A 23,905-nucleotide genomic window follows, 5' to 3' on the forward strand; every position below is an offset into this window, starting at 1 on the left:
CAAGCTGCAGAAGGCTCACTGCTACTGCCTGGCTTGGTTGGGATCTGCTTTGGAAAACAGCTAGTTTGTGTTTATTTTTTTCAGCCAGAGAGAGGGAACTATTGCTGCTTCACCTGGTTACAGGAACACTGCAGTTTGTAGCTCTGAACAGTTACTGCAGAAAATACTTGTCAAATCACTTGTGAAGAGAACCAAACACTCTGTTCAGCTGCCTGAGAAACTGGTTTGCTTTCCACTTCCTTCTCTCCTGAAGTGTTATCTGCTCCCTTCCCTTGGAGCCAATGTCAGCCTAGAGCTGCTCTACTCCCTCTTTGCACGTGTTTTTCAAGCCAGAGGGGACACGACACTTCAATACACACTGAGGTCACTTAAAATCTGAAAGAGCTGGGAAAATGAAAGCTGTCCACGTGTGCCATCATCAAGGGAAACCATCAAGTGACTCTGCTACTTGTGATCTTAGAAGTCAGCTTTCCTTGCATAAAAATCTTTGACCAAGCGTGTTGTTGTTGTTGCTTTGTGAAGAAAATTTCTTCGTGGGAAGCTCTTGCAAGCAGCAGTGGTTTGTTCTCTCTGCCTTGCTGTCTCTCTCCCCTCACAAGGAGCTGCTGAATATTCAGCATCACATGATTTTAAACTCTTTCTTTAAAGTCTTTGGTGCCTCTCAGTCATTTCAGAGATAGTGCTGGTGTGTTGTTCTACCACCTGGAGTTTGAGCACATGGCAACCTGATTTTTTTAATGGTAGGGATTTTTTGCGAAACTCTATGTTTAGATTCATGTAAAAAAACATCCACTTACCTTGTTAGGTTTTGGTTGAGGTTTTTTGGGGGAGTTGGTTTTTTTTGACATCTTGCTATCTCTGAATTCAGCTTTGGTTCATTAGTAAAGGAAATAAATAGCCACATTTCTTATTATTCACACTATTACAGAGTGTATTCCAAGCCCATACATATCCTGCAGCTTGTTAAATAATTCTTTATCCTTTAAGAAATTCCCGTTAATCTCTGACCAAGAAGAGCAATACTAAGTTAGTTAGTCATCATATATAAAAATCTGAATCATTTTTACAAGTATCTTTAATGGCTTCCATTAATTACGTGTCTTCATAAAAAAGCTGCCCTTCTCAAACACAGCATCCTTTCATTCTTCAAGAGGATCTAATTTCTGAAACAACGGAACTTAAGGCACTGATGCTTTGTTTGGGCAAATTAAGCAGAAAAAAATACTCACACAGCTCAGGCAGAAGGTGCAGGAATCACGTGTTCTATTAACTTGTCAGCTACCTTGGTATTATTAGCAAAATTTTACAAGTCAGCCCAGCTCACTGCTGTGATTAGTGCTCCACTGACAGCAGAGTGCTCCGTGTGGACTGGGCTGGGATTTTAGCTGCAGCCCAGGGGAAAAGGAGGTGCCTTCCCTGCTGCTCCTGGCTTTGCCCCACACGTCCTTGGCTCGGGTTTTGTGGTGGTTGCGTGGTCAGCAAGGACACAACACACCTTCCCATCCCATCCCTGCCCGCCCTGCTCCAAGGAGTTCTGTGTTTCCCTGTGCTCAGCAGCACCAAGGGGCGTTCTTAGGGTCAGGTGATGTTTTAGCCCACCTCATTCTCTGATCCAATATGTATCTACAAGTGAGAAAAACATTCCCACCAGGGCTGGGTGGGCAGGACCAGCCCTTTCAGGGGCAGCTCAGACTTCTGGTGGATTAATGTGGCTGTGAACCCGCGGCCGGGATCGTCGCGTCACCTCGTCCTTTTTTCCTTGCTCTTTGTTAACCTAAGTATTACTTGGCTACCTTAAACCCACAATAAAAGACAACATTCATTGCCCTGCCATCAGAGCTGCACTGGACAATGTTTTCAGGACTCTTTCAAAAGGCATCTCCTCTGTGTTCATCTGTCTTCCTCTGCAGACACCAGAGGCCCCGAGTAACGGATAAAAAGGTCAAATGTAAAACAGAGGCCGGCTCTAACCCTTCCTGGCCTCTCTAAACCCTTCCATAGTCCATAGGCTGAGAAACACTGAAAGAGGAAGGATGGCACTGAAGCCTCTTCCTCCCCTGTTTTATTTCAGGTCAGGTAACCTTGCTCACTCTTGTGGAAAGCATGAGGAGCTCCAGGAGGGATTTAAAGAAGAGATCTTCCTCTCCTGTTCAGGTGAATAGTCATGAATTAGACTCTTGGGAGACTAAAGCTGTATAAATACATAAGGAAATCTTTTGATTACACATAGTGTTAAAAATGCTAAAAATACTTCTATTACAGTTAGTTCTGAATTTTTATGTATTTACTTATTTATCTTAATTTATGCTATTTTTCCCCCCTTCCCTGGGAAGGGAAGACTACCAATAGATAAGGGAGAGAATTTTGTGGTTTTGTATGCAGTATGAGTCCAGTACTTGGCCAAGACCCAGATCTATTGTGGCAAGAAAGTAATAGATGAACTAACTAGGGACTCAGACTCTCTGGCTGCCATCCAAGAAACATTAAAAAATGTAGTACTGCACATAACAAGTAGGAAGATGCATGCAAATGTTGATGTCTTATTGAAAACTGTTAAGTTATTAATATGTTGGGTTTATAGACGTGCATTTGGATTTTAAAACCTGCTGTCTAAGTTCATGCCCTGGAATTACCTGCTGAACTATATGTCTGAAATAATATTTAAAGCAGTGTCACACTGGAGAGGTAGTTGTGGATACGATGACATGTCTGGATCCCTGGACTGTTTCTTTTGGGAGCATCAGCTCTGGAGCAGTGGCAGTGGTCCAGTTCAGCTCTCAGGAAGGTTTCTAAGCAATGGCCCTGCTTTGTTTCCTCACTGTCCTTTCCCCCTGCAAAGAAGCAAGTCATGCATGTGACCCTGAGGACCCTGAGGGTTCATTGTCCCTTGGTTCATGTGAAAGATGTGGGTCAGGAGCTTTTCCTTCATTGCCAGAGGTGTCCTTGCCATCTTCCACGTCGATCTCAACGTTCCCAAGGGTCTCTTGTTGCACACTCAGCATTATGTCCAAAGTAGATGTGATCACAGAAGATTCCATGCAGAGAAGTGCATGGAAACAAACAGGCTGGAAAAGTGGTGAGCTCCAGTTGAGACAGTTCCTGGGAGCAGCCAGTGCTGTCCTGTGAGGCACGACAGGAATCTGAAATGATAATTTCTTTCCACCACAGCAATAAGCAAACAGTTTCAGTGATTGCACTTTATTCACAATCATAACTATCATCACTGACTAGAGGTGTCAGATCCCTGGGTTTTGTGCTTTTACAGTAGTATTTTATCTCTTTCCCTCTAGAATTATTACTTTTTTAGTAGGGAATAGCTTAATGTTAGGGCTAAGAGGTGAATGGTGAGACTTGGTTTTCCATTTTTTTTTCCCTGACCTTCCTTACTCCCTGTTCCCATCTCATTCCTGCTCAGAGCTTTGTTTGAGCTGGAAGACCAGTTTCATGGTGGTTGTTGTATGAAGTGAGCTTGCTCGTGCAGTGGGGTTTTTTCTAATCTCTCAACTCTAATTGTTGCATGCAAATTGTTTAATAAATAATGTTGGACAGAAAAAAAGAAGAATAGATATTAATTAAGGAAAGGATTTAGGCTGACTCAGTCTCATACATGAGACAAAAGGTTAAGTAAATGCCAAGGCTGCTATGCCTCTTCAAACAATGAATATTAGTTTTAGAATCATTAATGTCTGCTTAGAAAACAGAGTCATACTGGAGTCTTGTATGCCAAAATAACCAAGGCCAGGGCTGCTTCTTTTCAATCTGAAGCTAAATTATTCTCCAATAGAGGGCTAAATGTATGCAATTAACAGTGCTAGGTAGGACAACAGGGAACGGCACTTCTAATATGTAGCCAAATTGAGATCAAGTTTTTCTTTAAATCTGGTAACTTGGACATTTAATATGCACAACTGAGCTCTGCAACAGAATTAGTGAAAAGAAGCAGATAATTAACTCCTTCACTGCTTGTCAATGGAGACAGAATGATTAGTCTGCTGTTTACTCATTCCTGTCTTCTAAAGTTGCTGGATCTACAAAAGCAAAGGGTTTTTTCGAGTGCTTCGCATACATGGGCAAAGATGAGGACAGTTGTGGTCTTTATTAGAAAGAGAATTACCACATCCTGCCAAAAAATACTCTGTACTAGACAAGACACCTTATTTACCACGCTGGCATCACCCTTTTAGTATAAGTGTGCCTCATAATAATCATAATACTTAATTCTCACCCAGAGATCTCCGAGAGATTGAATATTTTTATTCCAAATTTACTGAGGAAAAGTGAAATAAAAGATGGTGAAGTGACTTGCAGAAGGTAACTGGGCAGAGTAATGGACAAATGGGTGTGGAAGCTCAGCTCCTGAGTCCTAGGTAGTGCTGAACTGGAAATGTCGTGGAATTTTTGATGGGGATGTCTCTGAGGTACAGGTTTTGACTGGTCAAGAGGCCAAGTCGAACTGTCCCTGTGTTTCTAGGGTTAGTTTGACTCTGTAAAGTAGAAACTCCTAAAGTTAAGATGTATTTTTACTTCTGTGTGTGTCTGAACAAAGTCTGCACTTCCTTGCTCTGGGTTCTGCCTGAGTTAAAGCAGAAGGGCATCATTTTCCATGCCATGTAGCACAACCTTTCCTCCTGCTGAGGAGGCTTTCAAAGCAGAGCCTTTGGTGGCAGCAGTGACTCCCCCTGAAGTCAACAGCCACCTGCAAATAAACCCTCGGGTTTGAAAACGGGACACTTCAATAGCTCAAGTTTTGTTTCTAAGGCTGAAGTGCATTACAGCTCTCATTTAACTGAGTAAATATTATTATGCTGAAGTCCTTTGCATTGTCATCAACAGGAAGAGATAGCTTTGCTCTAGGGCTTGTTTCAGTGAAGGGTCTGTGCTGGAATGTGTTGTATTTACATTTAATATTTGTGCTGTGTCTGGATCTCCCTCTCCAGTTTCTGGTGCTTGGTGCTTTCAAGAGTGAAGAAAACATATCTGGAGAATGGGCCCATCCAGGGACACGTGCCCAGGCCCAATTCTGAGCCTTAATACTTTCCTTTTAGGCTTTTCACCTGCTATTACTAGGAAAAAGCAAAGAAGTAGCCAAACACCAGATTGTCCTTTTTGATATCGAGCTCCTCTCTCGATCAGGGGTTTATTAGTTTGTGCTCAGGCTTGACCCTGTATAAAAGATACATAAGAAGGGTGACATATGGGATATTTTAACTCTCCATATTTAAGTCATCTTTGTTAAGACCATTTGGAAAGAATCTGTGCATTTTCTACTGGTGAGTCTTTGTCTTCCTCTTTCAAGAATTTTATTTCTGGAGAGTCTGGATGAGTCCAGCTGGCTCTGTCCTACCCAGCTGGCCTGAGCACAAGTGGACTCCAGCAATCTGAAGGTCTCTTAACACAGTAGTCCTGCAGGATCTGGCTGAGGCCACCTAGGAACAGCTTCCCTGTGGCTTCAGTGGCCTGTTTCACCCCTGGGCGAATATTGAAGTGAAAGCAAATAAGCTTTCACTTATTTCACCATGTGTTCATGCCAAAAGCCCAGGCATGCCCTTGTATTTGCTAAAGGTCTGGCTCTGGCAGTGTGGCGTGGGAGGATCTCCTGTCATGCAAAACCTGAGGTCAAACTGTCCCCTTGCATTCCTCAGTGCTGCCTTGACAGTTGGCTCTGAGGTGATGTGTTTGATGCCATTAGAGAGAAAATTTTTGGGTTGCTCATTGTTATGGCTTAGTCATGCTCATGATTTTATCCCTCAGGGATAGACCTCAGAGCTCGCTGTCTATCCTGACAGGCTCTATTCACTGACTCATCCTGCATCCATTGGAATTGCCCTCGTGGCAACACTGTGTGACCAAGTTGGGGCAGGCAAAAGGTCCCCCAGGTCCCTCCTCCTGAGGTCAATAACCACAGATCCTGCTGCTGTGATAGGGGCTTCTGGGATACACACGTACATAAAGATATGTGCCTCAGACCAACAGAGGAACCCCTAAAATAGTACAGGAGAGGGGAAATCAGACTGTGTTACTGTAAGACTGCTCGTGGAAGAGTCGCTGGCAACAGGGCCCTCGGTGAGGCCAGGCACCTGCTGCCCCAGCTGGAGCCAGTCCTGCACTGATCTCTCTGGCTGCTCCAGTCCTCTTTTCCCTCCCTCCAGCTGCTCCAGGCCTTTCTCTCAGTGCCTTTGCAGCCAGCTCTGATCTGTGCTCCCTCAGCTCCTGCCGGTGCCTCCGAGCCCCTGCCCTGCTGCCCCACTCAGCCCCCGGTGCCTCTGCTTGTCCCTTCCCACGACCGTGAGTTCCACGGCCCCGCTCCTCTGCCTCCAACCTCAACGAGCACCCTCAGGCCCCTTCTCTCATCCTCTACCTTTCCTTACTTCCCCAGATGAGCCCTGTCCCACTGCCTGGGTGTGACAGCCGTGACAGACACTGTGACACCACTGCTCCTCCCCTGGCTCGTGGCCGGGCAGGACTCAGCCCTCACATCTCACAGGGGTGCAGAGGTGCTCGTGTTGAGCTGGGTCTTTCCTCAAGAGACCTCACCCAGTTTTGTAGCACAACCAATCCCATCCATCAGCCCATCTCCAGGTGCTGACAGGCAGGACAAGGGCTGGGCTCTGCTCCTTGCAGTGTTTAATCCCAGCACCAAGTCACCAGGACACCGTAGACCATTGGGTTCCGCTCAGGCATAATCCCATCATTACCACTGATTTGTTCGCTCCCGCTCCCCACGGAGCTTTTAATCAACTCTCCATCTTTGTGCCTTCACACCTTTACGCTTTTCATGATTGGCTCTGCTACCTTCTGCCTCTGCAATGAAATAGTACCATAGAAATCCTCCTGCCTCTTACATACATTAACAATCCCATTTCTGCTCTCTCTGGTCCAGTGAAGGGATCTCCCTCGCCCACAAAGACACCACTGTCTCTGGTAGGCGCACGGGGAATAGCTTCTATTCATTATTCCCAAAGTCCAGTACAATGGGTTATAATTAGTTACTGGCCTCTTTGGTTTACCCTACCTTCAAAGGCTCTTTTATAGTTTAAAAGTGAAGGGAGATGCTGACATTAATTTTGGCTGTCTCTCCATAGTGTCGTGCGGAGAAGATAAAACTAACATGCAGGTAAAGGGATAAGTAACTCACTGGCCAAAAAAAAAAAGAAAAACAAGCAAATAGGGTCATCATCACATTCATTTCATGAAAGTAGCGTGGTGTTGGGGAGAACTCATTAGCCTTTTTGTTCTGCATTATCACCATCATTTATCAGCAGTTGTATCACATGTCACAGCCACTATCCTTTCTGGCATCCAGTGTGGGACCAAAGGACTCCCAGGGAATGCTGAGTTTGGACGCCAGGGCTGTGCCGTGTGATGCACTAGGCACTGTATTAATTGTGGCAGATAGAATTTTTTCCAATATACTCCTAAAGGGACACTCAATAAAGCAATGCAGTGTGATTTACCAACTCAAAGAAGCATGGACAAATAAAGCCACATCATGGGCCTGTCCTCCTTTCCTTTAAACCTTCATTTGGTTGTTGGCACTGGAAGTGTTGCAAGTTGTTTGAAAACAAAACAAGCCCAGCCCACAAGTGAAGAAAAAACAAACATTAGGCTAATCAGTCCTCACAAACACAGGCTGCTTTCAGTGAAACACTTCCTTCTGGTTATGTCTCCAGTGATGGTGGTCTGTTAAAATCTTTAAAGAAATCTGCTGCTTCTTTAAGCTGTGGCTCTCTGATCACTTCTGTGCACACAGGCACAGCCCTCCACTGCAAAGCAGAGTTTGGGAGGTAGTTTTAGGAATCAGCCAGGAGCTCCTCCATGAACCCAGTCCTTTAATTACCCAGTGGTAATTGCCCACCTCTTCCATCAATGCAGAAACACAAGGGAAGGGAGCAAACTGCAGCCTTGTCCAAGCAGCTGGAGCTGCAGTTATTGGATCAAGTCAGGCCTGTAAGAAAGTATCTGATGTATGAAAGTGGTGCACATCCACCATCCCATCTAAGAGGATGGGAAACAGCATCTTTAGATATTTTGAGCATCAGAGCAGGATGTGAAGGGGCAAGTCAGTGAACCCTGTGACTCAGCTGATGGGAGCAGCAGCATTTGCTTACCCCCAGGCAGATTGTGAGGATTAATTAATATTTGCAAAGTGCTTTGAAGATTAAAAGTAGCATGTTAAGTACTATAAAGTATTATTAATAGTGATAACAAACTGATAATTTTGGAGCATATGAGTCTTTTCTTAACCTCTTCTAGCAAGCCCTTACATTGCAAACAGCTGAACGAGTGACAGCACTACAGCCAGAGTGCCTGGTCCCCTGTTTTCCAAAGCACTGGGGTTGTGCTGGTTGAGCAAGGCACTAAGGAAGTACAAACCACATTCCTTCTCCCCTCTGAGCACTGCACTGAGCAGGAGAAGTGCTCTGGCTCTGGGCAGTCACTCCATGTGCAGCCACGGGGGGAGGAGGGAGCCTCGTGGATGGGACTGGGTGCTGCCAGTGAGGGCTCCTCCTGTCACCCCTTTGGATCTCATGCCAAGAAAACCAGGCCCTGGTGTCAACCACAGTCAGGAGGAAGTCTGTCAACGTATTTAATTTGAAACGAGAAACAGTTTCAGGCTTGTATGGCCCAGGTCCTTAAGGCCAGTTTTCTGGCATTATGAAATATGTTTTTCCTCTGAAAACGTTGAGATCTAAGAATTTTGTCTGGAGTGTAAACAGTAGGACTCTCATGAAGAGTAAAATTTATTTCTTAGCTTGATAGGGTCAAGTAACTCTAACTGGGATTAGCTAATGTTTCACAGAACCTGATGTTTTTGTGGCTGGGGAATCCCTGGAGGAAGGAAGATATCCACGTTTGATGAAAAGCTCCTAATAAAATTAGATACTGCTTCTGAGCTTATCAAAGGAAGATGGAAAGTAATGAAAATTAAAAGTGCAGCTCTGGAATCTTGTAAAGTCCTGACAAGATAGCAATCTGGAATCCAGTGTCCATGGTTTATTTTCCCTTTTTCTGCCCCATATCCCCACGTACACACAATCCTGCACACACTACCTCTGCTTTTTTCTCCAGTCAGATGACCTTAGTTATGTCCCTCTCATTTTCCCTCTCTGAAGTTCCACCTCTAAACCCCCACCAAAGCCAAAACAAAACAAAAAAACCCAAACCAACCAACCAAAAAAAAACAAAAAGAAAAAGAAAAAATAAAGGCAAAAAAAAGCCCCCAGCAAACAGGCTGGGATAACTCACCAAATCCCAAACTTTCCCTGATGAGGTGTCGCTAAAGAGAGGAATTGCCACCAAAAAAGAAGGTTAAGCTCCAAGAGATCAAATAAAGTTGTCCTGTTCCCTTAATTTCTTTCAGAATTATTAAGTGAAGACCTGGGACATTTTCAAAAAAAAGCAGGAATCCTTTTAGGAAAGGGAAAAGGCTCGTGGCTTTGATGATTTGTTTGTGGTCAATAAGCAAACTAAGGGGCCAGTGTTCTTCATGACTTTTACATGAGCAAATTAGACAGTAAAATGAAAGTGGAAATAAGAAAGGTTGTGTTGGAGAAGGGGAAGGAACTGCCAATACTGCTAAAAATATGTATTTTTAACTGTTTGCCTCCCTCTGTGCAAGCAGTTAACCTTTCTGCTCTCTCATAGAGTGGAAATAGGAGAGATTTTCTGATTGTTTGTCCCGTGCCTGTTTTCTGTGTTCCTTTTTGAGACCTTTATCAGGGAGCTTGCTTGTCAGAGACACCAAAAGAAATACTCTGCACTATTCTTTTCCTTTCCGTGGGGCTGTCCCAAGATAACCTCTACCATTCTGGATACTGGTTTCTAACAGCAAAGAGTCGGGTTGAACAAATGGGGATGAACACATGCTGTCAAAACCCAGGTGGGAATGGTGGTTTTATTGCTGCCTGGTGTACAACAGGGATATAAAATCTAGCTGTCCAAAATCTGGAATTTGATCGCTCTTTGGATCATTGCTGATGCACCCTGATACCTGGAGCTCTAGCAAGGACACTGCTCAGGTTTTCTTTTATATTTTCCCCCTCCTTTTTTCCCCCAGGTTGCTTTAATCTGTAATATCAGCAATAATCACTGTGGCATTGTTGCCTTGGCATTCTTGAAGAGTTAGGAGTGGACTGTAATTGAAGAGTTCATTACCAAGATCAGTTGGCTCCTTGATTACAGTGGCAAGGTGAAATATATATCCTCACCAAAAAGCAACTGCTAAACCTTTAGAGAAGTCACCCACTTTTCACTCTTTTTCATTAGGACCCCGACAAGCTTGTCAGCAAAATTAAAGGTATGTCATTCACATCGTGCATGCATTGCAAAGGACTATAAACCTGCCAACCTCTTTGATGAAATAAAAGGGTTTTATTTATGATTCATGTAGGAATATGAGGTTATTTTTATTCTGTCAGTACACTAATAATCAGACAAGAGCTCAGGAAATGAGAAGGCAAACTGACAGGGAAGGTTCTGATAAAGGGGAACCCTCTAGGGTATTTTGCCCCCTTTGTAATCTCCTCTTTAGTGCGAGGTTATAAGCATGGCATAGCATGATCTTGCAACTAGCTTGGCTCACAGGAACAAAGAGAGTAACTACCTAGCAGGACTTGAGGTATAATTCCACCAGAAAAAGAAAATACTTCCACCAGAGAGGTCTGCATTGCTGCACTGATGCGAACAGGAACTCCCAATCCGTTTTTCCAAGAGCACAGTGAGTTGTAAAGAAACCCTTCTTTTCCACTTGCTTTCCTACTGGGCAACATAACCAATCTTCCCAACAAAAGAAAAGAGACTGTAAACCTCCTACAGAGCCACTGCAAATTTGTTACCTGTTTGTTTTATACTAATTTTTACGGGACCCAAAGCTGGGCATTTTTCCAAGCGCTCCCAGTCCAGCTCAGCATGAGATAGAGCAGCACAGAAAAGGGAGGACGGGGAAGTCCCTGGTCAACATTCATGCCAGCAGAGGAGCTAAGTAGCAGGCTCCATTTCAAACCGTGTCTTCCCCTGCATGTTTCAAGTGTCTTGGCAGTTTGAAGCTGCTTTAGTCGCGTCCCAGCTCGGCAGAGCTTCTGGAAGTGCGTTCCCGTGCTCCTCGGTGTAAGCTGTCATTCATCCCACGAGCACAGCCATTATTATGGAAACACTCCTCGTGAGTAAAAAGGGATCACTGTGTTAGCTGGCTGGCCTTAAGTACGGTGGTTTGCTGAACAGTGGTGTGCTGGCAGGAAAACACAGCCTAGCAAAATATATGCAGGATGAAGTGAAACAAAGTTCACCGGAGGAAGGAAAATAATACTAATCCTTCATTCAATAGGCAGCGAGTTAAGTACATTCTGCGTGTGGAAGAAATGTAAAAGCCAAGGGAAGAAAGCACACACATAAAGGTGATGGGACTGCCTTCCTCTCTAAAGACAACATATGGGGCATTTAGGTATTAATAACACGGGGAGTTATACCCAAGCTGCTCACACGAAGGTTTAAGGTTTCACGGAGTTTCAGGGTGTTTGAATTCCCTCTAACCAGAGAATCCCCTGGAAGTGAGGGACAGTGCTAACTTTTCCACAGATTGGTAAATCAGTGAACAGACATGCAGAGGATAACAACCAGTGTTTGAGATGGGATTACAGTCACCCTGCAGTGCTGTCATCTCTGTGATAATTTTCTGTATTCAGATTGGAGCCTCACAAAGGTTTGGACTTGGCCACGTGGGGCTGACTCTGTAAAGGTGATCCAGGTATCAGAGATAAACCGAGCAGATACAGTCTGGTTGTTGGACTTAAAACTGGTCTCTCTGGTCGTTTTGGGATACTCCAGAGTGACACCTTCCAGGCTCTTGTTGCTTGCCCTGTGCCATCCTACTGATGCTGAGATTAGGGGTAATTTGTAAGGCATGTGTTTCTTTTAATGGAAATCATAAATCACAGAGGGCCTCAGAGAAATATAGAGCCTGACTGCACTGCTGCCTACAGCACTTTACCTGTTCCTTTTCTTTGCCTCACAGTGCTTTCTGGGTAGTCACTTGCTTTCTCTTCCTGTGGATAGACATGGAAGCTGCCTTTCTTCTTGTTAGTGTGGAGATTTTCCATCATTTGTTTGTTTTTGCTCCAGCAGAAGGATTTATAACAATTTGAAATTCTTGATGACAAAACCTGCTGCCGTTAGCAGGGGATCTTGAGGACAGAGGCAGTACTTGAAAGTATTTGAAAATTAGATGTCAGGGGCTGGAAGTGGCAGGATCCTGCTGTTTGCAGAACACTTGGTGCTCGTCCTTGCTGAAAATCTGGCCAACTGGCGAGAGCCAGCCGGGTTTTTGACTACTGTGTGATGTTGAAAGGACACAGAGTAGCCTCAAGGTGCTGCTGTCCCTTTAAAAACCTCCTTCCGTCTGTTGACTCGGTGATTTACAACAAAGCATAATTTCATTTCTCTCAGCTAATTACGAACCGCTCCCTTCCAAACTCTTGATCTTTTCACACAGCCGAAGGCATCGCTTGCAAAGCAGGCCCAGGATTTGGGAGCCTGCACCGCTATTCCCGTGGCAGCCAAGTGCTTCTCCTCGTCCCTGCCGAGCCTGCCATTGTGCTGGGAAGTGGAGCAGGTACCTATTCCATCAGTCCGAGATTTCCTTCTCGTGGAGCACGGAGGTTCATTATACCCACTTTATCAGCAGTACGGTTTACTGCCGAATCCATGAGAGATATTCATGTGAAACATGAGCAGAGAGAGAGGCATTGCATCTTTTCATTAATAAGCCCTCTTCTGGGATCCGGCATTAGTGAGATTCAGCGGATCATAGAGCACAGGGGTATCATTTTTACATGATTACTCTAAATTCTTAAACCAGAGGCTTAAGAGAGAGGCTTCTCACAAAGGCAGCTGTGGGAATTGTTAAATGATTGGCACAGCACTCACGATGGGCTGAACCACTCCGGGTACCTCCAGTCATGGGGGGTACCAGCAGGCCTTTTATTACCTGCTATCGAGGGAAAAGTGGGGAAGAGGGAGTGTATCAGACAGAGGAAGACGTGCTAACCCTGCAAAATATCTCTGTAGTTCTGTCTCTCCTCCTGAACAAAACTCTTGCCATAGTAGTGATGCAGGGCATCGTCCCACTGCACAGGTTAAGCTGTTCCTTTCCCTTCCCATATCTTCCTTGTGTCTACGCTTATTTTTAACCTGTCTGATCCCACCTTCATTAATGTGGCTGCTGAAATAATCCCCCTGCAACCTCCACCCCCAAATAATTAACTTTTGACTGGGCAGAGGGTCATTTAATTCCACCAAACACGACACTCCTGAGATATGTTGTCTACACAGAATAAACCTTGGGTGGCTCAGAGCAGTTGTAGACAGCCAGCAAACCCCTCTGCTAGGTTGTGAGGGTATGGCATGTGCAACAGAGAAAGGCACCTGTGCATTCTGGAGACCTACATTGTCTTCTTGATGTCATATTTCTTCTGTGATTTCATGTAATTCCATCCAAAATCCTTGCATTCCACTCCCACCGTCGTAGCTGCTCAGTCCCGTCCTGCTGGGTTGCATTCAAACCAAAATCAGGAAGTTGATGTGGCTGAAATAAAAACTCTTTTTTTTTTTTCCCTCCCTGGATTAGTTTTCAGATGGATAAGTTCCTCAATCAGTTCCAAAATACAGATGCACAAATGCTTATCCCAGCGTGAGAAAAGGGACCCCACAGGGACCGAAGGGACTGGGCTGCTTCTGTCATTGACAGCCAGAAGTGTTGGCTGAGCTGTGGCTTCCAGTCCCCATTTAGGAAATGGAGATAACAGTAATTCCTTATTTCTTGACTTCTTATGGTGGGGAAAACTGTCAGCATTTGCCACATATGTTTGCATTTGTCCGTGGAGCTGGATCACAGAGCAGGCATTAAATCCATGCAGGCTGCACTGCCTGGGGAGGTCAGTGTGCAAGGAATGAGGCACCAAGGAACACTTTCAGTGGGAGATGAACTTCAGAATTGATACAGTGAGTGGAAAGTGTGATGCTGAACTGCAAACCACGACCTGTGAAGCCTCAGTGCTCTCTTCCTGAATCTGTACCTGTCCTAAAGCCCCTGCTCTGACAGCAACAACTGCCAGAGTCTTCCCAGGGTATTGTTAACTCTGGAAGAGGAAGGTGACCACTGCTCCCTTCACATTTCTTTGGTGAGCGGTAGCAGGAAAACTTTTCCTCAGTTATTTCTCCAACATGTTGAAGTCCAGTTGCAAAAACCTCCTGCTTCCCAGTCAGCCTGATCCTGACTGAAAACAGCTAGAGATTGTTTTGAGCTCCCAAGTTTAAAAGCAAGGAGAAGGAGGAGGTGAAGGAAAAGGAGAAGACCAGAACAGACCTATAAAAGCAGTAATCCATACTGGAGATTTCTGAGGTCTCCTGCCATAAACTACTTTCAGCCTTGGTGTAAATCCATCAATTTTCAGGTTTTTAGTTACAATTGATTTTAGGCAGAGATGCCCCTCTTTCAGAAGCCACCTTTCAATCTACTGCTTTCTGCAAGTCTGAAAAGAAAAAGAAAAACAAGAACCAAGAAGGCGAGGTCATGTGGGGGGCTGAAAAATCCAGATCAAACAGCAAAGAACACCCGATTAGAAGCCAACACATTTCTCTTTTCAGTATCTCTGAAATTGTTTGGCAGACTTAATTAGAAACAGGTGCAAGCTATAATATTTATTGCAACAATGCATCATTTTTGTCTGTTTCCAAGGTCATTGTTCCAGCCAATAGGAAGCCAGCAACCCACAGGGAGTATAACTTAGTCTATATGGGTAAAACGTGAATTACTTAACCCTTTATCTAATGGAATGAAATACAACGTTGCACAAAGAGCAACGCCGGCAAAACAGAAAATCCTGGGAGAAATCTTTCCTGATAACAGGTTCCAGTGAAGTAAGTGACATCACCAGCTGAGCTAATAGTGAGCCTCAGGTAAAATGGAGTAGGTACAGATAAGGAATGAGAAAAACACATTTGTTTTTTTTTTTTACTACTGCTCTTTCAAAGGCCTGGGTTTATGTAGAATTTGCTGCAGTGGGAGACCATGATTGCATGTTATCTGGCGCCTACTGTACAGCTGGGTCTCATCCGCGGCGTTGGGATGAGCTCAGCAGTGGATTTCTTTGGGTATGTCTGTCTCCAGAGGGATGGGGCTGCAGATGCACCTGTACCAAGGCACCCAGGCACGGCCTCTCTGCACTGCCAGGTGAGCGTGCCAGGCATTTCAAGCGAGAGAAGCCTCAGAGAGAACGTTGTTGATCCTTCCCGCCTTTCAAAGCTGCAGATTTAGGCAGACGAGCTCCATGCGCTTCTCCCTGTCTGAGGGAGGGTGTCCCAAACAGGACTCACCCAGTCCCACAGCAGTTCTGTTGGTTAACAGTGACAGTGCCCTTGGTTACAAAAAAAAAACCCCATTTTCAAAGCCTCCACTTAATTCCCTCATGTGAGTTTTTCTCATAATCTTTGCATGACTTCTTTGTGCTTCCGTGCTCATCTGGGAGTCAGGATCTTCTTTTAAATTCTATTTTACTCCTTTTAAATGTGACAAATACAAATAGGGAAACAAAGCAGCAAACGTTAATAGGAGAGATGTGTGAAATTGGGGCATTTTTGCCTTTTTTGCAAAAGCCGCAGGAAGTTGCCAATATTTCTGCAGACGGAAACTATTTTTTCCACCTTCGAATCATCACACGGCGTAAAATCTGTGGGTATTTCTGTGTCTTTGGACAGATGCAGGAAAATACAGACTGTCTCTTGAGAACTGACTCACTCTGGGCCCTTCCTTGTTCTTTTGGCACCCGCAGCTCCCTGAAAGACACCTCAGCATCAAGTCCTCACCTCTGCCCAGATTAACTGTCCTGGGTCTGCAATCAGTTACTAATGTTATGTGTGATCCCAGAAACCATGCTTAAGAAAGCATCATCTGTCCATTAAATTCAGAAGTAAAATAATCCAAACACATCATACTGGTGGATTTGAGATTGAATTCTGAGAGAATGTTTGGGGAGAGGCAGATCCTGCAGTCATTTTTAGAGAGCTCAACAGAAGAAAAGATTATCTTTAAAGAAGACTCCTCCCCAGCACCCCCATCAATGTCCCAGCACTAAATTCTTGGGAAGTTCAGATCTGCTTGGAAACTTTGCAGCTCAGCATCCTTGCTGATTTGTCCCCTTCAGTGATTTTGCTATCTCACACTTCTTAACTGAGCCTGGCTCATGGCTTGCAAATCCTTTTAGTGGTGGGCTGGTGCACTTGTACATCAGCCTGTGCATCACAGCTCTGCTCAGATAATCTGATTCTTGAGGAATCTGTAAAATCCCCTGCTCTGTCTCTCCTCCTCCCCAGAAGCAGAGGGCTCGTGCAGGGCTGCTCTGAACCTGGGAATCTGTCACAGTCTTCCAGCCGAGGCTCTTGCCAACGTGTCCCAGGTGTGCACAATGAGGAGCACAAGGAAAACGAGATTGTACTTGTCCAAAGCCTGCTAGGATGGCAGCTGCCATCCTATGGAGCATCCCTGTGCCAGGGAGCCAGGAAAATTAGGGGAGGGCATCAGAGAGCCTCCCTGCACTTGTACAGGCATTTCAGGCCCTTCAGGAGTGCCCAAGGTGAATAAATGTGTGGGGACAGGAATGAGCAAGCAAGGAATGAGTGAGGGAGCTGAGCAACATGTGGAATAACCACTTGGGACTTACAGGAACACACTGGGGACAATGGGAATGGTGATCCTGAGAGGCTTTGCTCAGTCAGGCTGTTTTGCTTTGTGTCCCAAGTGCTAAGCCATACTGGGATTGTATTTAACTGGGAATCAGGTAGCTCAAGTTACAGGTGAACAGCTTCAGTCTTGGGACATTTCTGCATTGTACTTAACTGAATAATACCTTCCCTTTCTTCTTTTTTTTTTTTTGCTCATTGATCAAGCTGCTTTTGAGAAAAGTGATACTTTGCATATCTGGCTAAGTGCTGTTAACAGCCTCTGCCTGCGGTTTGTTAAAATTAAAAAAAAAAAAAAAAGGAAAAAGAAAAAAAAAAAAAGAAGTGTGATCTTGCTGGAGAAGTAATTTGCTTCTCTCCAACCAATGATGGCTTGCACTTTATGCAAATTGGTATCTAGGGACAACAAATCCCATTTAATACATATGCATAGTTCATAAAAAAACCGACGTGAGAGAAAGAGAAAAAAGATAAAGCAACGAGTCAGCAAAAGAACAGGTTCCGAGGAAATTTATTGTCCCAAATTGGACATTTGTAACAGATGATGTGAACAAGTGTTAACTTTGTTTTCAGCAGCTCTTCACGTACATTCACTAGACATCACACAGATTATGTTTTAAGGATCTGAACTGTAATAAAAAAAAGTGTCTGTGGGCTTTGGAGTGTTGTGTTCCATATGGTTGGGGAAGTGCGTAGTTATTGCGACAAGCATCTTGTGAAGCTCATTACGCACGGCGGTGTGAGATGCGAATTGCTGTGCATCGCTATAGGGTACGTACATGACATCCCACAGTCAGCAGATAGCAACTGGAAATGAAAGATATGAAGGCACAGAGTACAGCTTCAGGGAACATGTTAGACAAAACATCTGCTGGTATCAGAAAGCTGCATTATCAGATCATTGTGGCCATGAATTTTTTATAAAGAGTTTTTTTCTTTTTTTTTTTTTTTTTAAAGCTGCAACTTTGAAAGTGACATTTTGCGAGAAAGTTTTTGATTGAAGTGTGATGTCAGGAGAAAGGCCAGTCTAGTTTATTATCTGTGTAAGAGCCAATACTGGCAGCCTGAATCAGCTCCTTTCTCCAAGCAGTTGAGTTGGCCATTCATGTACTACAAGAGCTGTTCCTTGATGGCTGATAAAACCTCGACCTGGGTCACAGGTTGGAGCTTTGCTGCCAGGCTCCTCAGCCAGGAGGTTTCAAAGTTTTTGCTCCCATGGTGTGGCTGGGGGCTGCTGAACAAAAATTCACCCAAGAAGCAGAACCTTTCTGTTCAGAAGGTGGAGCAAAGCAAAGCAAGGTGGAGCATCCTCACCTAATTCCCCCTTGGGTGGGACTTGCACAGCCTCCAGGTACCTTGTCCCCGCTGCCGTGCTGAGGATCAACTGCTCTGTCAGGGGTGGCTGTGAATAAAAAGTCCATCACGTTTGTTGCTTGCAAAACCTTCTTAGCCCCACAGGCTGTTTTTTGGGAGTGTTGCCCTGAGCTATGGACATCTCTCTGCTCAGAGGGGCCTCCTACCTACTTAACATTCCTGAGGGTTCTGAGGGCAGTGAGATGGCACGAAATGTATGTGCATGGTGTAACTATTTATGTTAAATGGACAGGCATTTTCCATCCTTTCACCTCTGCTGACCCAGCTGTGAGTTTTCCTGCAGCAACAGGTACCAATGGAAAACCTGTCTCTGGTTTATCTCTGGATGGTCTCTCTCTCTCTTTCTGTTCAGTCACCTGCCTCAAAAGTGCATCCCAAAGTGAGCAGACTGATTTCCTGAGCTGATTCACGAATAGTTGCCTCAAAGAAAAGACCAAAATTACCCTGGTTTTTTTGGTTTTCCTAAACCTTCTCCCTGTTTATGTGTAAGAGGGTGGGAGAATGGAGGAACATGTCCAAAAGGATCACGATTTATGAAAAGATTTAGTTGTCAGCAGCAATTTTTTGTGCAATGCTGTTCATTAATGTAGTGGGGCTGCAGAGAAAGCCAGAGATGGTTCATCCTCTGTCACTGGTACTTAGGGAGCCTGGGAGTAGGTGAGGGATTGTGCTGGGCTGACCTGTTGCTGAACAAGGCAATCATGAGGTGAGGGATAGAACTGCTGAGAGCAGCTGCCGGGAGGAACGGCATTCCCTGAGATGAGCCCACCCAGGCCACAGCTGGAACATTGTTTGCCCAACTGCTGCCTTGGAGTAGCATTTAAACCAGCAGGTGTATAGGACATGCAGATCCAGGTTTGGCTGTGTCGCTTACCTAGACAGGAACTACATCAGGGAGGTAATTCAGTGTTCTTGCCATTGTATAAAAATAACCCTAATGGGTTTTTGTGATTGCTTCCTTGGGATGAGAGGTTTAGAAAATACTTAAAGATAAATTTAATGAAAAAAGAAGCAGATCAAAGCTGAGTAGTTGTTTGCTGTTTTGTTGTCGTTTTTTAAAACCTGTTTAATTAGAGTTTGGAGGTTGGAGGTTTATTATGAGTGGAAATTTGATTTTAACTTGCTCATGTATGTGGAAATGAAAAGCTGAATGTGGGTCTGCATTTCCCAGAGGCATCTCCACTGGACTGGCTTCAGGTGTGAAGCTCCCAAACCCTGGGACGCTCTGGTTTGGAGGGGGATGAGAAGGAAATCTGACCTTATCTGAATTTCAGTAATCAAGGACATCTTTATAGCTGTATAAATGGGAATCAGAGCCTGCTGCATTTTTAATATTCTTTAAAAGAGTGAAAAGCTCCTTTATCCTGAAGCTCAATGTTCCTTTACTGGCTGCACACCCACACCTGCAGGGAGCCCAAGGAAGACTCTCCATGGGATTCCCACTGCTTAGTGGGAACTCGCCTGGGCAAGCTCATCTCTCCACACTGGAGATGTTTTCCCTTGTACCTGTGTCCCAGCATCCTGGTAGGAAACTGTGTGTACCTGGAGTCAGGAGGCTGGCAGTAGTAGAGCCCTTCAAAATGAGACATCAACCAAATTTCTTCTTAACTGTTGTTGTCGTATGCGGTGACCCAACACTGAGCAAAAATGAGTCCTGCAGTCAGTCCTGTGTGTACAAAGCAAGCGGAAACATTTAAGTGCCTCTTTGGGCAGGCAGTCAGGTACTGCTTCATCTGCAAGCCAATATATCAGCATTTACTAATGGGTATGTGCTAGTGCAGTAACTAGGCTTTTAATTGCAGAGGCTGAAACGTGAACGTATAGCCCATCCCCTCCCTTTTTTCCACCTTTGCTTTTAGTTTGGGTTTTCACCACGTTTAAAAGATTTCCTTGGCTGTTCTTCAATTTTTCTCTGTCTCTGTGTGCTCTCCCTGGTAGCAAAACTATTTCTGAACAGGTGAGTGTTTCAGAGATGGAATAGATATGATTTCTTATAGAACATGTCTGTATGTACGTGTAGAGATACACACACACACACGTGCATATGTATATGCAAATTTGGCAGTGTATATCAAAATTCTGCCCCATCTCCAGATGGCTGGAATATGGGAAGCTTGTCCCTGGCACAGGCAGTGTGTGCAGTCAGCAGAGCAAGCAGAGGGGGCAAAGAGCTGGCACTGCGATGTGGCGGGAGAGCAGGGAAGAATATATGGACATGCAGCTAACGAGAAGGGAAGGGAAGTGGCTGCAGGGGAAGGAGATATAATGGGTCCCAAACGTGGCCAGCACATATGCTGCCATACAGCAAAGGCAGAGTGCCACCACTAGTGACAAGCGGATTGCACCTAAGGAAAACAGCTGTGCCAAGCGCCCAAGTCCACAGTCAGCCTCCCGACCCCGCGTCTGCCCGGCTGATGTGGATTAGACTGGTCAGGTCTGGGAGCCTCTCTGAGCCCACGTGCCACAGGAATAATGGCTCAGTACGTCTCTGAAATACCCCTTGCACGGCTGCCTGTTCTGCATTTGCAGCCTTGCATTTGTGAGGTTGTTTTGTTTCGTTTTATCTTACTTAATTTATTCTGCTGTGCTCAGTACCACACGAACACTTTGACTGTGTGTGTAGATCATTGCATGGTTTAGTGCAGTTCTGTGTTACAAACCCTCCCACATAACCCTATGATTTGTTAATAACTTTTCTGTTTTGAAGAAACACCCTTTGACACCTAAGCTGGATCTCCTGTTCTTAGGCATAAATATAATTGTCCCCGGTGAAGAGCATTTCTCTGACTGGTCCTATGTGCTCTGTATATATTTGAATATATAAAATATTAATAAATGATGCCAAATGTTTAATCACATCCATTTGACTCTATGAGAGTCGGTGTCTGTAGGCTTTCTGTGTTAACTGCTTCTGTGATATCTACATACTGCTGACTTGTTGTTGATCTCAAGTTTTTAAAGCAAAATAAAACTGAGGTTTGCAGTTTGATTTGAATTAATCAGGTCTGATTAGACAGGAACAGATCAGGCTGCTCTGGAAATCACCGAATCTCTCTAATTCAATTTCATGTGTTATTCAGAAAGAAATAGTTCATAGCTTAAGTGAAAGTGCTATTTATTTAACACTGGTTTTTTTCAGAGTGGGGCATTATGATGATGATCAGGGTGTAGGAAAGAAAGCATTTTATTCTATGAAAAAACAGATATTTTAGAATGGAGTCACCTGCTGGTAGATCTCATAAATGTACATAAAAAGATGCTTCCTAATATTAGTTTGTTTTTTTCTCCACATCACCCTGACTGTCCATCTAGAAGCTTTGATAGCTGGAGCCACAAAAACAGAAGACTGTATTTAGTTGAATAAGCCAATTTAAAGGGAAAGGTTGGAATTATGTATGCCAGAGGACAGTTATGCAAACTAAATGATTCTTCAATTAATAATGAGATCCATGAAAGGCAAAGGAGAAGGACCCTCCTGTGAGGAGGAGAAGGCTCATGATTCCCTGTGCACACCAGGGTGTGCAAGGGTTGGGATGTGGAGGGACAGGGCAGGGGCAGCTCCCAGCCAAAACCTGAGGGGCTCTGCTGATGGTGGGAAGTCCCCAATGGGAATTTTGCTTTCCTAAACAGGTTCTCCTCTGATGGTGTCCATCTCACAGAGCTCTGTTAGGAAGCAGCAAGTGGACCTGGGCCGTGTGAGCACCTGCCAGGATCTACACTGTGAGTACAGTGCTGGAGGCGTGGTAATCCCAACCCAATTCCCTTCCTCCTCACCCTCTGGAAAACAGGCCAGAGACACACAAACCTAACTCCAGAGCCACCAGTTTGGCTTTTTCATGCAGCTTTTATCCTTCTTTTAAATCCTTGACTGTTGTGTGCCAGAGCAACAAGCCATATGTTAAAGATGGTAAAGAGCAAATACTTCGCAGCCAGTACCAGCATGTGGAGTCGGGGGGAAGCGGGAATAACGCTGGGAGAAGGGGGAAGGAGCGATTATCTGGTAGTGATTATTCGGGAGGGCAGTAGTGGGAGGTGCTGTAAGTGACAGGGATTCACTATGGGACGCAAATCACTTAAGGCAAAGCCATTAGGATCAATTTAAAATACCAAAGAGGAAGGCTAAAGTGACAATAGCATATTTTAATTGAAATCACAAATATCAGTCTGCAAGATATGGTTTAAAAGACCAGGGCAGAGTTACTTTATCTGAACAGAGGAAAAAGTTTTCTCTTTTTTATTAAAAAAAATGCAGAGATCAAAATGGAACTATGTTTAAAAAAAAAATAAATTAAATCCCATTTATATTTTTTTTCCTATTTTAATATTCTCTTTACTCTTGATGGCCATGTTATAAATGGAATTAACTACATTACTAATGCTTTTAATTTGATTTTAATAGAGCCTAGGGCTGAAGCATGGAATCAGCGTGTGTCCCATTAAAGGAAAAATACAGTTACAGGGACAATAAATAGCATGTCCAGATAAACACATTTATGCCTTAGTTTTATTTATTGAGCTAAGTGGCCCATGTACAGAGACTGGGGGTTTTTTCAGACACTTTTCCAAAGCTGAAGTCCATATGATGAGATTGTTACTGGTTTTGGCAGCAGCAAAGTGAACTTGGTAAAAGAGCCTGGCATGGAAATCCACCGAGTTCTGACATATTCCATTTGCTCCGAACTCTTTGATTTCTGCTCACAGAATCTGACATGTGTTGGGCATTGACCTTGCTCTTTTAAATAAGCTTATTTTAGAGGACCTTTGCAGAACGCTGTGTGTTTGGCCTCGATGTAAGCTGTTAGGGAAATGTAGTACAAACACAGAAGTTGTATGTTTTGAATGCCAGAGATGTTGAGCTGCAGAGCAGTCAGTAAAAGCCGTACTTCTGACTCCTTTCTGTGCTCTTAACAAGTGTCCTTAAAGAAAAGAAAAAATTATTTATCCTGCATTTGTGTGAAGGTTTTTTTGTTTATTTATTTTTAGCACGAAGTTCAGGACCAGACTTCTTTTTCAGCCTGAAATATTCCTGTTGGGCTCTCAGACACTCAGGGGAGTGAAAGCAAACATTTTGAAAAGTAAGTGATTGTCCCAGGCCAGAAATCCCAGAGGGTCAGTGTCTTATTGCAGAATCACTCCCCATAAATGTCTCTGAATAGAGGCACTGGGATACAGGAGGGAGTTCCCCAAAGCTTGGCCTTTCCTTTATGGGACAACTCACTTCACTCAGTGTGTTCCAAGAAGAGCCACAACCTTCAGTGTGGAGCTTTGATTTCCATTTGTCACAGGGGAGCAGCTGGTATGAAAGTTCACAGTCAAAGTGCTGCAATCTTGCAAATGCCAGCTCGCAGCACTGTGCAGGGAAACAAATCACTGGGCCCCAACATGGCAACACTCTAATGAGAGAGGGATTGAAATGGGTAGAAAAAAATGCCCTGCATTCAGCCTCTACCTGCTCAAGTCACTAAAAACTCCTGTCAACAGCAAAAGCAGAAAGAAACTTGGAAACACACTTGGGATGTTGATGTGGCAGACACACTCCTGCACCCTTTACTTGGGCTTTGAGGTTTGGAGCCTGGAAATTTAATCAGCTAGAGAATGTGTCCCTGGAAAGGGTCGTTGAGTTTAGCCATATCTGAGTAAGTGGCAGTAATATTCTACACATAGGAAAACAGGGATCAAATGGCAAAAATAAATGTAAATTTGAATTTGTGGTCATGTGTAGCTCTTCAGGACAAAAGCTGGCTCCATGAGCAGCAAGGAGAGGGAGCAGGGCTGTGCCAGAACATTAATAACCCTCTTC

General features: G+C 44.3%; 2 long non-coding RNA genes across 5 annotated transcripts in view; one reads left to right on the top strand and one right to left on the bottom strand.

Annotated features, from left to right (window-relative positions):
• Positions 1-23,905, top strand: part of LOC127473363 (uncharacterized) — a 258,364-nt gene that overhangs the window by 212,756 nt on the left and 21,703 nt on the right. For all 3 annotated transcript variants that reach the window (XR_007905382.1, XR_007905383.1, XR_007905381.1), the window contains exons 8-9: positions 21,736-21,825; positions 23,089-23,180. This is a non-coding gene — a long non-coding RNA (uncharacterized LOC127473363). The remainder of the gene's footprint in view (positions 1-21,735; positions 21,826-23,088; positions 23,181-23,905) is intronic.
• The window catches only part of LOC127473362 (uncharacterized), a 277,370-nt gene continuing 263,326 nt past the window's right edge, over positions 9,862-23,905 (bottom strand). Inside the window, exons 20-23 of one of the 2 annotated variants that reach the window (XR_007905379.1) lie at positions 19,648-19,771; positions 18,046-18,133; positions 14,360-14,525; positions 9,862-11,245 (exon numbers count right to left, since the gene is read on the bottom strand). This is a non-coding gene — a long non-coding RNA (uncharacterized LOC127473362). Of the gene's footprint in view, positions 11,246-14,359; positions 14,526-17,159; positions 18,134-19,647; positions 19,772-23,905 lie in introns of those variants that run through there. The other variant, XR_007905380.1, reaches the window with a different exon arrangement.

The sequence above is a fragment of the Manacus candei genome, unplaced genomic scaffold (assembly GCF_025592945.1).
Source record: "Manacus candei isolate 608988 ecotype Guabito, Panama unplaced genomic scaffold, ASM2559294v1 h1tg000035l, whole genome shotgun sequence".
NCBI lineage: Eukaryota > Metazoa > Chordata > Aves > Passeriformes > Pipridae > Manacus > Manacus candei.